This window comes from Bos indicus x Bos taurus, chromosome 15, assembly GCF_003369695.1.
Source record: "Bos indicus x Bos taurus breed Angus x Brahman F1 hybrid chromosome 15, Bos_hybrid_MaternalHap_v2.0, whole genome shotgun sequence".
Taxonomy (NCBI): Eukaryota; Metazoa; Chordata; class Mammalia; order Artiodactyla; family Bovidae; genus Bos; species Bos indicus x Bos taurus.
Window position 1 is genome coordinate 31,325,471 of NC_040090.1, and position 14,924 is coordinate 31,340,394.

Consider the following 14,924-nt stretch of genomic DNA (forward strand, 5'->3'; position numbering starts at 1 on the left):
AGCTTCAGTGGTTGCGGCTCGTGGGCTCTAGAGTACTGAATAGTTATTGTGCACGGGCTTAGTTGCTCCTCGGCATATGGGATCTTCTTGGACCAGGAATCAATACTGTGTCTCCTGTATTGTATTCCCTGAGCCACCAGGGAAATCCCACCCCCCACCCCCGCCCCACCTTCTAACAGGGCATCAAGAAGTCCATGGATAAGGAACTCAAAGAACAGCAAGGTAGGTGATCAGACCTCTGGTCATCTGAGAGTATAGGACCTTCCTTTGTTGAAATCCCAGCTCCAGTCACCTTCCCCGTGTGGAGCTGCCAGATAAAATACCAGACACCCAATAAATCTGAGTTTCAGACATACAGTGAATAATTACTTAGAATAAATAACACTGGAGACATGCCTATACTAAAAAGTTCTTCCTTGCTTCTCTGAAATTTCAATTTTTATTAGCTAAACATGGTAACCCTTTCCTCACCCCCATTTCAGAACCTGCCACTTGCCCCTGCTTGAGCCTCCAGGAAGCCATCAGAGAAGTCTTGGGCCTCCAACAGCATCCTCAACAAAGCCACAATTTAGATGAAAGCGATACTGAAGATTATTTAGTCTCATGTGTGTGTGCGTGCTAAGTCACTTCAGTACTGTCCAACTCTTTGCGACCCCATGGACTGTAGCCAACCAGGCTCCTCTGTCTATGGAATTCTCCAGGCAAGAATACTGGAGTGGGTTGCTATTTCCTTCTCCAGGGGATTTTACCAACCCAGGGATCGAACCTGTGTCTCCTATGCCTCCTGCATTGGCAAGCAGGTATTTTTTTTTAAACACTAATGCCACCTGGGAAGCCCATTTAGTCTCATACCACCCCCCATACATGGACCAGGAGACTGAGGCCCAGAGGGGACAGGCATTGGCAAGCCCTTGGGCCCCTGCAACTCCTTGCCTGTAACTTGGGCCTCCTGGGGAGCAGAAGGACCCTTGGGGAAGGGGTTTAGGAAAGGCCAGGGCCCTCCTGGGTAAGGCAGGGCAGGAAGGCTCCAGGTTAGCCCACCCCCAGGCAGTTTCCCGGATCTGACAACCCCAGGTGAGTCACCACCTGCCAGATTGCATCTAGGGCAGTTCCGAGTCCCTGGGCTTCTCAGCTCCTGCTGGGCTTGCTGCCCAGAGCAACTGGGGGTGGGGTGGCTGGAAGGGGGTGTCTCTTGGGCAGGAGCAAGTGGGTGGGGCTGGATTTCATGTGAGAGGACTGGGCAGCCACTCAGGCACTTCAGAGATGACTCAGTTTAACTCCCAAGGAGGAAATTGAGGTGAGGGGAGCTGGGAATGGACTCAGTTGTTGTTCAGTCACTCAGTTGTATCCGACTTTTTGCGACGACAAGATTCCCTGTCCTTCACCATTTCCTGGAGCTTGCTCAAACTCATGTCCACTGAGTCGGTGATGCCATCCAACCATCTCATCCTCTGTCATCCCCTTCTCCTCCTGCCTTCAGTCTTTCCCAGCAGCAGGATCTTTTCTGATGAGGCAGCTCTTTGCATCAGGTGGCCAAAGAATTGGAGCTTCAGCTTCAGCCTCAGTCCTTCCAATGAATATTTAGGATTGATTTTCCTTAGGAGTGACTGATTCTATCTCCTTGCTGTCCAAGGGACTTTCAAGGGTCTTCTCCAATACCACAGTTCAAAAGCATCAATTCTTCAACACCCATAGAGGCAGGGACTTAACCAAAATCACCCAGCCAGTCAGACCCACAGGCTAGGGTTTTTCTATCAAATTGTCATTCCACTCTCCCTACTGAAATTGCCCACCCCTCTTCCTGCTCTGTGTTTCTTCATCTCATTTTTCCCTCCTTGATGCTACATTGTCTATTATCAGTTTCCAGTTAAAACACAAATCCTGTGCACTCTCTGGAGACCCCAGAACAGTGCCTGGCACTGAGCAGGTGCCGAATAAGCCTTTGTTGAAAGAAACTGCCCCTGTTACATCTCACCTTGTGTGGCACACACGGCATGATGCGGCAGTCCCCCAGCCGCAGGTATGCAGTACAGCCTCTGCTAGGAGTGTGGTTTTCTGTGGGTCTGGGGGCCCCCGAGGCCCAGGGCTCCCTCCTCTAGTCACAGCCCCTCCTGGGTCTGGGAACTGAGAGAGTAACAGCACAGGGACGAGATGGACTGACTGTGAGCTTAGGGGCCAGGCTCTCACCTGTCTGTCCCAGAGCACCCTCTGGACCACACAACACCTGAGAATGGCCAGGGTACTCAATTCCAGAGTCATGCTGGTTCGCTCCCTGGGTCAGGAAGATCCCCTGGGGAAGGAAATGGAACCCACTGCAGTACTCTTGCCTGGAAAATCCCATGGACAGAGGAGCCTGTCGGGCAACATCCCATGGGATCACAAAGAGTGGGACATGACTGAAGTGACTTAGCTTGCACACAGTCACTAAGCAGTTTCAGACTCTTCTGTGACCTCATGGACTGTAGCCCTACAGGCTCTTCTCTCTAACAAACTACCACCAACAGGAAGAATTTAAGAAAGATCAAAAGGAGAGAGGAGACCCCAGTCCCTATGTCCTACCAATCTCCCAGAATTATTCTCGCTGAAATCCGTCTTGGCTGGGTGATGTGCACGTCACCAGGAAAGACCCTGGGTCAGAGTGATTGGCCAGAGACAACCTAGAAACTAACCATAAAACCACAAAACCCAGGACTGTGAGCCTCACGGCAGAGCAGTTCTCCTGGGTTCCCTTACCCTGCTGCTCTCCACTCAGGTGCCCCTTCCCAAGAAAGTCTCTTGCTTTGTCAGCGAGCGTGTCTCCTCCGACACTCATTTCCAAGTGTTAAGCTAGAGCGCACTCTCTGGGGCCTAGAAGGGCAACATCTAGTCTGAGCCAATAGCTATGTTCTCACGACAGAGTTGTACCAAAGACATCCCTTTTAATGTATGGATAAATAGTAAGCTGTCAATAAAATCATGGCGCCCTCTAATGGCAGTAATGGTGTGTGTGCTGATGGGAATGTGCTTGCCACAATGAGTAATGTGCTCTGTTCCCCTCTTTGGTTATCGCTTTGACATTTGTCACAAACACACCTTTTGTTCCTCTAATAATGTCTATGGCCTGTTTCACTGTCAGCAGCAGAGCTCCCCTGGGTAATCTCAAAACCTTGAAGAAACAAAACCTTGGTGTCACATTCTTCTCCAGGTTTATCCTGTAGGCACCTTTGCCAACAATCACCTCTGATTACGTATTATACCGCGGGGGTGTACACTGTGCCAGCCTCTACCCTAGGGGTGTCCCTTACCTTTAGGCCCCAGCCTCCCCTCTATCCCTGACAGACCCTTCGCAGACCCTATTCCCCCTCCTTCTCTGAGGCTCACATCCAGGCCTTATCTGTGTTGGAGACCATGGGTGGTTGGGGCCTCATGGGCTGTCTTGGGGACACTTGGAACACTTCATAGACATCCAGAGAATGTCACTCCGAGAGGTCTGTCCAGATTTGTCCGGCCCCCAGCCTCTGCCCAGTCTAGATACCTCCACCTCTAGTTATATGATCTCCCTGGTATGTCCAAAGGTGAGCTCTGCATCTCTTCCCAAGCCTGTTCCTGTCTCAGCCTGAGTGAGGGCACCTCCAGCCAGCTGGCCATGTGGGCAGAACCTGAGAATCATGGAGCCTCCTCTCGCCCCCTTCCTGCCCTCCTCCATTTCGCTCAGTCCTGGCCATCCGTGTGTGATATCCTGGGGAGAGTCCACGTCTCACCTTCCTTCGCCTCACCTTCATTTTTGCTTCATCTTCTCTCACCTGAACCTTGAAGCAGTGAGCTCCTTTGATCTCTGCCCTCAGTCCCAAGCTCCCTGCAGCAGCAGGGAGTGATCCTACTGGCAGCACATCCAAGCTCATCGTTCTCCTGCTCAAAACCTCTCCACACCTCCCCATTGCCCTCAGGATAAAATCAGCTCCTTGGCCTGATAGTTGAGGTTCTTCATGATCTGGACCCTGCCAGCCTCACCAGCTCACCTCACTCTGCTGTTCCACGGACTGCTAAGCTTTATGCAGCTCCCAGCCTTGCTTCAAGACGATCCCTCCACCTGGAATGCTCCTTCCTTCCTAACTGGTAGATTCCTTCATCTTCAATCATCGGGAGAGTCCACTGCGGGAATCAACTTGTTTTCCAGGGAGGGTGGGTAAACAAGGCTTTTCTCAGGGTGTATGTGTCTGTGTTTAGAGTCAGTAAACATTTGTCTATTTATTCATGTACACATAGGCTTGTTTCTAGAAGGATCTGAGGTGGGCCATTACATATTTACTGAGTGGCAGCCGTGCGCCACACAACTCCATGCACGCTGCATCTGCATCCACACTCCCTCTGGCAGACCGGAGACTGGAGAACTTCTAGGGCAGGGGCTCAGGGTGCAAGGGTGAGGGAACTCAGAGGAACCAGGAAGGGGGAGGTGGGAGGGATGGAACAGTGAGAAGGGCTTGACAGGAGATGGGAACAGCGGGAACAGAAGGAGCAAAAGTTGTGAGTGGGGGATGGGGAGAACCACCGCTTCCTTCTGGGGCCCCTGCTTGTGTTTCCTTTCCCTTTCGCCCAGGTCGTCTTCAAGATCTGTTCCCCTTTCTTCTTGCAACATTGCCCCGTGGGGGACAGGGTGGGGATGAACGTAGTGGGGACTGAGATTGTGAGAGCCCCTCAGGGTCCAGATTACCCACAGGAGGGAGCCTGTCCCCAGTCAATGAGCTGCCCTGTGGTCACAGCATGCTGAAGTTGCCAGCACACTAGCCATCCACCCTTCATCCTCCCAGCCAGTCTGTGACTGTGTATCACCGCATCCATTTCATCAGAGAGGAAACCAAAGACCAGAATGTGGGTGACAGAGCAAGGACTCCATCCGTCTATCTTCAGAGGCTAAAATATTTCTTCTGTCAACTATCCTAGGGGCCATCTGCTCCTGAATCCTCTGGGCACAGCATAGGGAGCTTAAGAAATATAAGTTGGGTTAGTATCAGAGAGGATGGATTCCTGAGAAGGGTCCCCTCTCTGCAGCCTCTAGGCCAATACCTGGGCTTAACCTTTATGGGCTTCCCTGATAGCTCAGTTGGTAAAGAACCCGCCTGCAATGCAGGAGACCCCAGTTCAAATCCTGGGTCAGGAAGATCTGCTGGAGAAGGGATACACTACCCACACCAATATTCTTGGGCTTCCCTTGTGGCTCAGCTGGTAAAAAATCCGCCAGCAATGCGGGAGGCCTGGCTTTGAACCCTGGGTTGGGAAGATCCCCTGGAGAAGCAAAAGGCTATCCACTCCAGTGTTCTGGCCTGGAGAGTTCCATGGACTATATAGTCCATGGGGTCACAAAGAGTCGGACATGACTGAGCAACTTGCATTTTCACTTTCAACCTTCATGGGCTACTTCAGTCGCTCAGCCCCTCTGCATCTATCCAGCCCTGGTGCTCAGGGCACAGGACCTGGTCAGGCACCAGGAAGCTCAGGCTGCAGCACCAGCGCTGCCAGCCCTGGCTTCCTGACTCTGGCCGAGACCTCAGCCCTCTGCCCTTTGCCTTCTGCAGTCAAGATGCTGAGCTAGAGGGTGTTCGAGGTCCTGATTCTCTGATCTCCGTGACTCCCAGATTTCCCTGGGTTTGGTTTGTCTGCAGAGTGTGTGCCAGGCTGAGAACAGGATCAGTTCCCATCCTGCCCTGCTGGTCAGCCCTGAGGGGGCCCTCCAGGCAGTGGGAATGGTTGCCAGGGTCAGGGGTTACAGATTCTAGTTTTATCTGTTGCAGCCAAAGCTGGGGCTGGCCTGGCCCACTCCCCAGCTGACCCCCACTGACCCCAAAACTGAGTGGCTGGGAATTGACCCAGGTTGAGCTGAGGCAGCTGTCAAGGCAGCCCTAAAATTAGCTTCAACAGGGATAGGGAGAGAGCTCTGGCCCGGGCTTCAGGCTCCAACGTCCCCGAGGGACTGAGCCCACACTCCACTGAAGGCTGGAGAGGTCAGCCAGGGTTCTGCCAGCGGCCCTACCATGATGTTGGCTGGAGAGTCACAGATGAGCATAGGCACATTTCAGGAGGGGATTTGAAGGGCAGGCACCCTCTGCCAATTGCTTGGGCCCTGATGTAGCTCCCGTCTCCCAGCCCATCAGAACCTGGGAGGGTCCAGGGAAGGACCTTGCTATTTATATTCTTCTAGAACAGGTTGAGGCAGCCTGTCTGTCTTCCCAAGGCTGAATTGGATGGCCTCACACCTAACATCAGCTCCCAACCACAGAGGAGGAGCCAGAGGTCTACCAGCCTGCTGTGGGGGTAGGTTGCAGATCCCCAGTACTAGGTCTAAAGTCAGCTCCTCCTGCTTAGGAACAGCAGCTGGATCCACTTCCCTACTCTCTGCCTTGTGTTCTGAGGAACTTGCAGATTCTAATTCCAAAGGTCTGGGGTGGCACGTGAAATTATTCAAGATTCTAACAAGGTCCCAGGTTGGTCTGCAGACTACTCTGATCACAGATCTTACTTTCCCAGCCAGTCTGGGTGGACCCCAAGGCCAGACTTCCTTTCTTTGGTTTCATAGGTATTCCTCAACCAACCCCAGTAGAGCCTGGCTCAGGTACGTGGGCACATGATGCAGCAGGTAGCTGACTGTTTTATTTTGTGTTCCTATGTGGGTATGTAGATGCTCATGGCAGTCCTGGTGCCTCTGTGTATCCAGCTTGTGACTTTTTACACTTATAGAGTGTACAAAGATGCAGGTGTACAATAATAGCACACATCGCTAACATTTTAAAAAACAGTCAACTTTTAGTCAGGTACTAACAAGATTACATATAATGTCCTAAGTCTCATAACAACTCTTATGAGTTATGGTCCTATTCTCAGATGAGAAAATTGAGGCTCACAGAGGTTAGATGACTTGCTCAAGGTCACATGACTGTTAAGAGGCAGCCGGCTGCTGTCAGGGATGGGCTGCACCCTGGTGCAGGTGAGCTTGGGAGCATATTTGTGCAGCTGGGTAGGCCTGGGCGAGTGCAAGAGTGAAGTAGCTCCAAGAGGCAGGGAGGTTGGAGTCAGTGCAGATCAATCAGAGCACATGCAGAAGGTAGGCCTGGGCGAGTGCAGGAGTGAAGTAGCTCCAAGAGGCAGGGAGGTTGGAGTCAGTGCAGATCAATCAGAGCACATGCAGAAGGCAGGGGGGCAATCAGAGCAGGTGCAGAAGGCAGGTGGGGAGGAGGAAGGAGACCTAGGCCCAAACCAGCCCAGCCTGGGCTTGAGTCTTCACACTGCCCAGCTGAGTTTCAACTTTCTCCTCTGTGAAGTGAATATATAAAAGTTGTCTTGTGAGGCTGCCATTTTGAGAAAGAAATGTGATAACATGTACAAAGAGGCCAGGGCCAGCCCAACACAGAGTAGGTGCTCAGGATGTGTGAGCTAGCCTTTTCTCTCCCCCTGCCCCACCCTCTGTGGGTGAACTTCTTGGCAATCTGGGGAGTGGCTTCTGACCTGATGGTTGCTGCCAACTCATTGGATAAAAGAGGCATCCTGGGAAGGGTCAGGGACAAGCCAGGGCAAAGCCAATAGAGAGGTGCTGGGATCACAGCTGAGAGAGCCCCCCAGAGGGAGACAGACATCCCTACAGAGCTTAGAGCCTGGCTTGCGTTGGCTGAGACAGAACTGCAAAGCTGGAGACCCCTTCAACTCAGGATAAGCCCTCTTAGGAAAGAAACACCCTCTCCTTTGACTCAGCCCTTAGCTATGTCAGACATCAGTCTTCGTGGTCCTCTAGAGACCGTGCCCATTGGGGGCCAAGTCTCCCCTGGGCTGGGCCGGACGTCTGTTAGGTCGGGGTTTTGTAAGTCTGTGATGACTCATTTTCTCTTCCTCCTCCCACACCCTAACCTCACGGCCGGAGCTGGGTGGCTCCCAGCATGAATTGTTGTGGGGCATCAGTGGGTAGACCCCTTACCTACCAGCCATGCATTGCCAGCAAGTTTGCTGCCCAAGTCACTCCTAAAGGAGTAAACTGCTTCTTGTAGGCCTCTGCAAAAAAGTGGGAAGTCGCCTTGGTAGGCATTAATCTCTCCTGGGATCCAGAGTGGAGGGGAACTCAGTTGGATCTCCTGGACTACCAGAAGCAGGTGCTGGGAAAGAGAGTCCAGGATACACTGCTGATGAGAGCTCGTTAAAGGTGTGAGACTGAAATATTGCACTGGTGATGCCACATGGCTCGCTTCCAAAATTTGCCACGTGAGGATCCTAAGGCCAAAAGAGGACCATCACCAGGCCAGGTCACCAGGAAAAGGGGCACAGAGCCCACCCCAGCCACCTTCCCAGATGAGGCTGTGAAAGACTCTGGAGTTTGGCGCCCCCATGTGGCTGAATAGAAGAAAGACAGGACTGAGCTAAGATTTGGAAAAAAGTTCCTAGGGTTGAGTGACTCCAGTGCGTGAGGGGCACCCTTCCTGGGTACAGGGCGAGGACTGTCTCCAATTACACAGCCTCAGCCCCAACTAGTCCCCCCAATTCAATATCTATCTCCCACACCAGACTGGGAGCACCCCAGGAGCACGGTGGGATCTGATCTATCACATCCCTTGGATACCCTAGGAAGCTTTGAGGAAGTGGTTTGAACTGAATGGAATTCAGTGTAAATGGAAGGAAACAGTGTGGAATGTGGACAAAGATTATGCACAAGACTGTTCACCAAATCCATGTCCGTAAAAGCAAAAATTGCGTTGATGTATTGTTGAAGTGGGTGATAGGTACAAGGGTCTGTTACAATATTCAATTCTTTTTAGTGTGTGTTTGAAATGTTTTGAAACAAAAGAATTAATGGAAACCATAAAGGCCTAACGATAGAAATCTAAATAAATTATGATGCAGTTGTGCAAAGGAATAGTGTTTAGAGACATTAAAAATGCTGTCATGGAGTTTTTTTGTTTTTAATTATAACAGCTTTATTGATCTATAATTCACATAACATACAATTTATGGACTTAAAGTATACAGTGGTTTTTAGCATATTCAGGAAATTTTACAACCATCACTGCAATCGATTTTGAAACATTTTTGACAACCCCCCAACAAAACCTTCTATCTGTTAGCAGTCACTTCTCATATGCCCCCAAGTCTCTCCCACCCCTCAACGCAGCCGACAAATCTACTTTCTGTCCCTGTAGATTTGCTTATTCTGGACATTTAATGAAAATGAAATCACGTAACGTGTGGTCCTCTGTATTTGACTCTTTTTTTTTTTAAACACAGCACAATGTTTTCAAGGTTCATTGAAGTTGTAGCATGCATTGGTATTTCATTGAGGATGCACAAAAATGTATCCATTCATTGCTGCTGCTAAGTCACTTCAGTCATGTCCAACTCTGTGCGACCCCATAGACGGCAGCCCACCAGGCTCCCCCGTCCTTGGGATTCTCCAGGCAAGAACACTGGAGTGGGTTGCCATTTCCTTCTCCAATGCATGAAAGTGAAAAGTGAAAGTGAAGTCGCTCAGTCGTGTCCGAATCTTAGCGAACCCATGGACTGCAGCCTACCAGGCTCCTCCGTCCGTGGGATTTTCCAGGCAAGAGTACTGGAGTGGGGTGCCATGGCCTTCTCCATCCATTCATTAGTTGATGGATATTTAGGTTGTTTCTGCTTTGGGGCTATATGAATAATGCAGTTAATAACATTTATGTACAAGTGTTTGTGTGGATATATGTTTTCACTTCTCTTGAATGTACACTGCTGGAGTAAAATGGCTGGATCATATATTAACTCTATGCAGGACTTCCCTGGAGGTCCAGTGGTTAAGACTCTGTGCTCCCAATGCAAAGGGCGCTGCTTCAATCCCTGGTCAGAGAACTGAGATTCCCACATGCCACACGATGCAGCCAAAGTCATAAAATTTAATTTTAAAAATGTATGAACTCTATGTTTAATTAACTGAAGAACTGCCAGACTGTTTTCCAAAAGCTCCATCGTTCTACATTCTCACCAGCATTGTACGAGTGTTCAGATCGATTTCTCCATATCCTTGCCACATTTGTTATGATCTGTCCTTCTTTCAGTCTAGCCATCCTACTGGGTGTGACCCATGTAATTTTTAATGACATGGAAAATGTCTTTAGTGTAATGTTAGATTTTTTTAGAAACAGACTTAGAACTGTTTATACAGTATAATCTCAACTCCCTATGTGTTTACAGAAATCAGACTAAAAAATAATCTACTAAAATGTTGATTTGGTTATCTGTGGACAATTTTGCATGGTTTTTATTTTTTCCTAATTTCTTTGACAGTTTAAACATGCTTTGATGGGGGGAAAACGTCAAAAGAAGATTAAAAATCAGTACATATTAGAAAGACAATGCAAATAAATTAAACTATTAAAAATGTATTGAATAAAGCTGATTAAGTGCCAGTATGTAGGACCTTGGGCACTTGGAGATGAGGTCTGAGTAGAGACGGAAAAAGCAGACGAGTCGGGCCACTAATTTTAGGGTGCAGGGGTGTACAGAAAAGGAGCATCACTTTCAGTAGGAATTAGGGAAAGCTTCACGGAGGAGGCAACCCTGCAGCTATATGGACTGTGAGCAAGAGGCCAATTTAGACTCATGGAGATGAAGTGAGGGGACAGATTACAGATTGCAGGTATATCAGACATAGGCCTGACCTCTGTGTGCACAGACTGCTGGGGTTGCAGACGAGAGCTCCAGTGTCTCTGTAGGAGAGCTGGTGACCTGAGCCAATCTCGCTCTGCCCTAATTTGGGGTAACTGACCTTGCCCAATATGCTGAGGATGAGTTTCCTAATCTCTGAAATGGCTGTAATAAACTTCCTTAAGTGTTGTCATAGCGCTGAATGAGATAGGAATGTGAAGCAGTCTCTGGCACAAGCCTGACCCACAGCAAGTAAGGGATTTACTTCAAGGAAAGAGGGAGGTGCAAACTTGACTTAAAGAATGGAATGATGTAGGAGGAGATGGAGGCGAGGGACACTTACCTGGACCTTGAAGGATGAAGGATTGGTGGAGGAGGGGACTGACATTCCAGATAAAAGCAGCCAGGATCCAGAGTCCCCAGCAAGAGGAAAAAGGTCAAAGGACAGGCCAACTGGGAGTAAGATATTGGAGGATGGGGCACCTTGCTTTCTGACAATAGAGAAGTTACTACAGCAAAGATACAAGAGACTTTCCTAATGGACCAGTGGCTAAGACTCTATGCTGCCAATTCAGGGGGCCTGGGATTTTCAGGTGGCTCAGTGGTAAAGAATCTGCTTGCAATGCAGGAGACATAGGTTCAATCCCTGGGTCAGGAAGATACCCTGGAGAAGGAAATGGTAATCCACTCCAGTATTCTTGCCTGGAAAATTCCTTGCACAGAGGAGCCAAGCAGGCTGAAGTCCATGGAGTTGCAAAGAGTTGGATGTGACTGGGCACGCTCGGGTTCAGTCCCTGGTAAGGGAACTAGGTCCCACCTGCCCCAACTGAGAGTTCACATGTTGCAACTATAGATCCCACAATGCCAACTAAGACCCAACATAGCCAAATAAATAAATAACTTTTTAAAGTGAAATTGCTTTATTTAAAAAAAGAGAGAGCGAGAGAGATACAAATATTCTCCTGGCAGGGCAGCCAAGCAGTCACCTTATCTACTTTTACCAGCTAGCCCAGAGAGGCTCGAGGTCACACAGGGAGGCTGGGGTGCCCCAGGTTCGGGCTTTTCTGCAGGAAGTGGCCCCAGGACTGCAGATTGCAGTGGGACTCAGGGACTTGCTTCTGAGCCCTGTGTGTGCTTCCCATCCACTTCTCAGACAAGTGGCTCTCCTGGGATCGTGGAGTTGAAATAAAGGGAAGAGGCAGTTTTATTTTCTTCTTCACTCCTGTGATTTTGAAGCCCTTCGCTCTGGGCTAGTGCTGCCTTTGTCCCTTAGTAAATGACACAAGTGGCTGTTGCTGGATATTTTCAGGACAACTAGCTTAGACTTTGCAAAAACTCAGTGTTACAGAATCTTGCAACTTATTGTCAAATGTTTCTGGGAGGAGAAACACATCCAGGGAGATAGAGTAAATGTAGCAAAATGTTAACAATGAACTACAGATGAAGGGCACAATACTATTCTTTAAACTTTCCCATAGACTAAAAACAAAAAAGTTTTAAGTTTTTTGGGGAAAAAATGCAACATATACAACTACATACAATGTGAACCAAAAATTAGAAAGAAGGAAGACCAAAGAAACAATCTTTCTGATCTCCAGTTAGTCAAAGTATTCATAGATACAATATCAGAAACATGATCTGCAAATGAAAAATATTGATAAATAGGACTTTATCAATGTCTTTATCTTTGAAAGACACAATTAGGAAAATGGAAAGACAAGCCACTGTTTGGCAGAAGCTATCAAAATCAGTATCCATAGAAGGAGTTCTATCCAGAACAACTATAAAAGGCCAAAGCAAAAAACAAAATTACTGTGAAAACTCAGTAATAAGAAAACAAACCACCCAATCAAAAATGGACAATAGATATGAACAGATATTCCACCAAGAAGGTATATGATGGAAATAAGCACATGGAAAGATGCTCAAAAGACAAAAATTAGTAGAAGTACAGAGAGAAATAAATGAATCTGCTATTGTAGTTGGAGACTTCAGCAGCCCTGTTAGAAGTGAACCTAGCTTTGGGGGAGAATGGATATATGTATATGTATGGTTGAGCCCCTTTGCTGTTCACCTGAAATGATCACAACATTGTTTATTGGCTATGCTCCAATACAAAATAAAAGAAAAAAATTTTTAAATAAAGAAGTGGATCTAGCATCCAGAAAATCAGTAAGGACGTAGTTCCACCAATCAACTGGGTATGACTGATATCTATAGACTAATTCATCTAACAACAGCAAAATATACACTCATTTCAAGCTCAAATGGAACATTCAGCAAGATAGACCACACTGTGGGTAATAGAACACCTAACCAAATTTAAAAGAATAGAAATCATGTAATTTTGGCTCTCAGACCACAAAAAAATTAAATTAGAAATCAATAACAGAAAGATAATCGGAAAATCCCCAGACACATGGAAATTAAATAAGACACTTCCAAATAACGTATGGGTCAAAGAAGAAATCTCAAGAGAAATGTGTAAGTAATATTTTAAACTAAATAAAAATTAAATATCAAAATTTGAAGCAGTGAAAGAATTGCTTAGAGGGACATTTATAGCATTGAATGCATGTAATATTAATAGAAAGGAAGAAACATCAAAATCAATAATCTGTTTCATTTTAGGAAACTAGAAAAAGAGCAAATTAAATCCAAAGGGAGGAGAATAAAAGAAATAAAAAGATTTAGAGGTGAAACTGAAAACAGAAAATCAACAGAGATAAAGCAATGAAACCAAACCTGATTCTCTGAAAAGACTGATAAAACTGATACACCTCTAGGAGGCTAACTGCTTTAAAAAAAAAAAGAGAGGATATAAATTACTGATCACTTATACCCCAATGCAAAATAAAAAGTTTAATAACAAAAAATGAAAGGGAACAATCACTACAAATCCTATGGACACTAAAATGATAATAAAGGAATATTATGAAGAACTATGCCCACAAATTTGATAACCTAGATGAAATGGACCAATTCTTTGAAAGAAACAATCTGCAAAGACTCATACAAGAAGAAATAAACAATCTGAATAGGCTTATATCTGTTAAAGAAATTGAATCAATAATTTGATAAACTTTCAAAACAGAAAGCAGCAGACCCCGATGGGTTCACTTGTGAATTCCACCAAATATGTAAGAAGAAATTATACCAATTCTCTACATGTCTTTCAGAGGTTAGAAGCAGAAGGAATACTTCCTAACTCACTCTGTGAGGCCAATACTACCCTGATACCAAAACCAAAGACATTAGAAAAAAAGAAAACTTATAGATCATTACCTCTCATTAACATAGATGCAAGATGCTCAAACACATTATTAGTCATTGCTGCTGCTGCTAAGTTGCTTCAGTCGTGTCCGACTCTGTGCGACACCATAGACGGCAGCCCACCAGGCTCCCCTGGCCCTGGGATTCTCCAGGCAAGAACACTGGAGTGGGTTGCCATTTCCTTCTCCAATGCAGGAAAGTGAAAAGTGAAAGTGAAGTCGCTCAGTCGTGTCTGACTCTTCACGACTACATACCTATTAAGTGAAGTCATTAAGTGATAGTCACTTAGCTTTGTCTGACTCTTTGTGACCCATGGAACTACAGCCCCCCAGGCTCCTCTGTCCATGAAATTCTCTAGACAAGAATACTGGAGTGGGTTGCCGGTCCCTTCTCCACGGGATCTTCCTGACCCAGGGATCCAACCTGGGCCTCCTGCATTGCAGGCAGATTCTTAACTGTCTGAGCTACCGGGGAAGCCTGTATTAGAATGGCTAAAATTAAAAAGATTGACCGTATCAAGTGTTGATGAGGATATGGAACAACTAGAACTCTCATACACCGTCAGTGGGGATGTAATACAGTACCACCACTTTGGAACACAGTTTAGTAATTTCTTAAAATTTTAAACATAAGTCTCCTATATAACCCAGTCATTCCATTTCTAGGTGGAATGAAATGAAGAGAGAATGAACTCAAGAGAAATGAAAGCATATGTCAAAACAAAGTCTTGTATACAATTAATCAAAGCATCTTTGTTTGTAACAGCCTCAAACTGGAGATGACCCAAATGTTCATCAATGGATAAGTGAATAAACAAATTGTGGCCCATACATACAATGGAATCCTATTCAGCAATAAAAAGTAATGAGCCGATGGACAACCTGTACAATGGTGGTGTGAGGAGCCCTGCAGACCCTCTTCTCAGTGGAACAACCATAACTATATATATATTACAAAGTCATATATATATTACAAAGTCATATATATATTACAAAGTCATATATATATATATGTGTGTGTGTCAT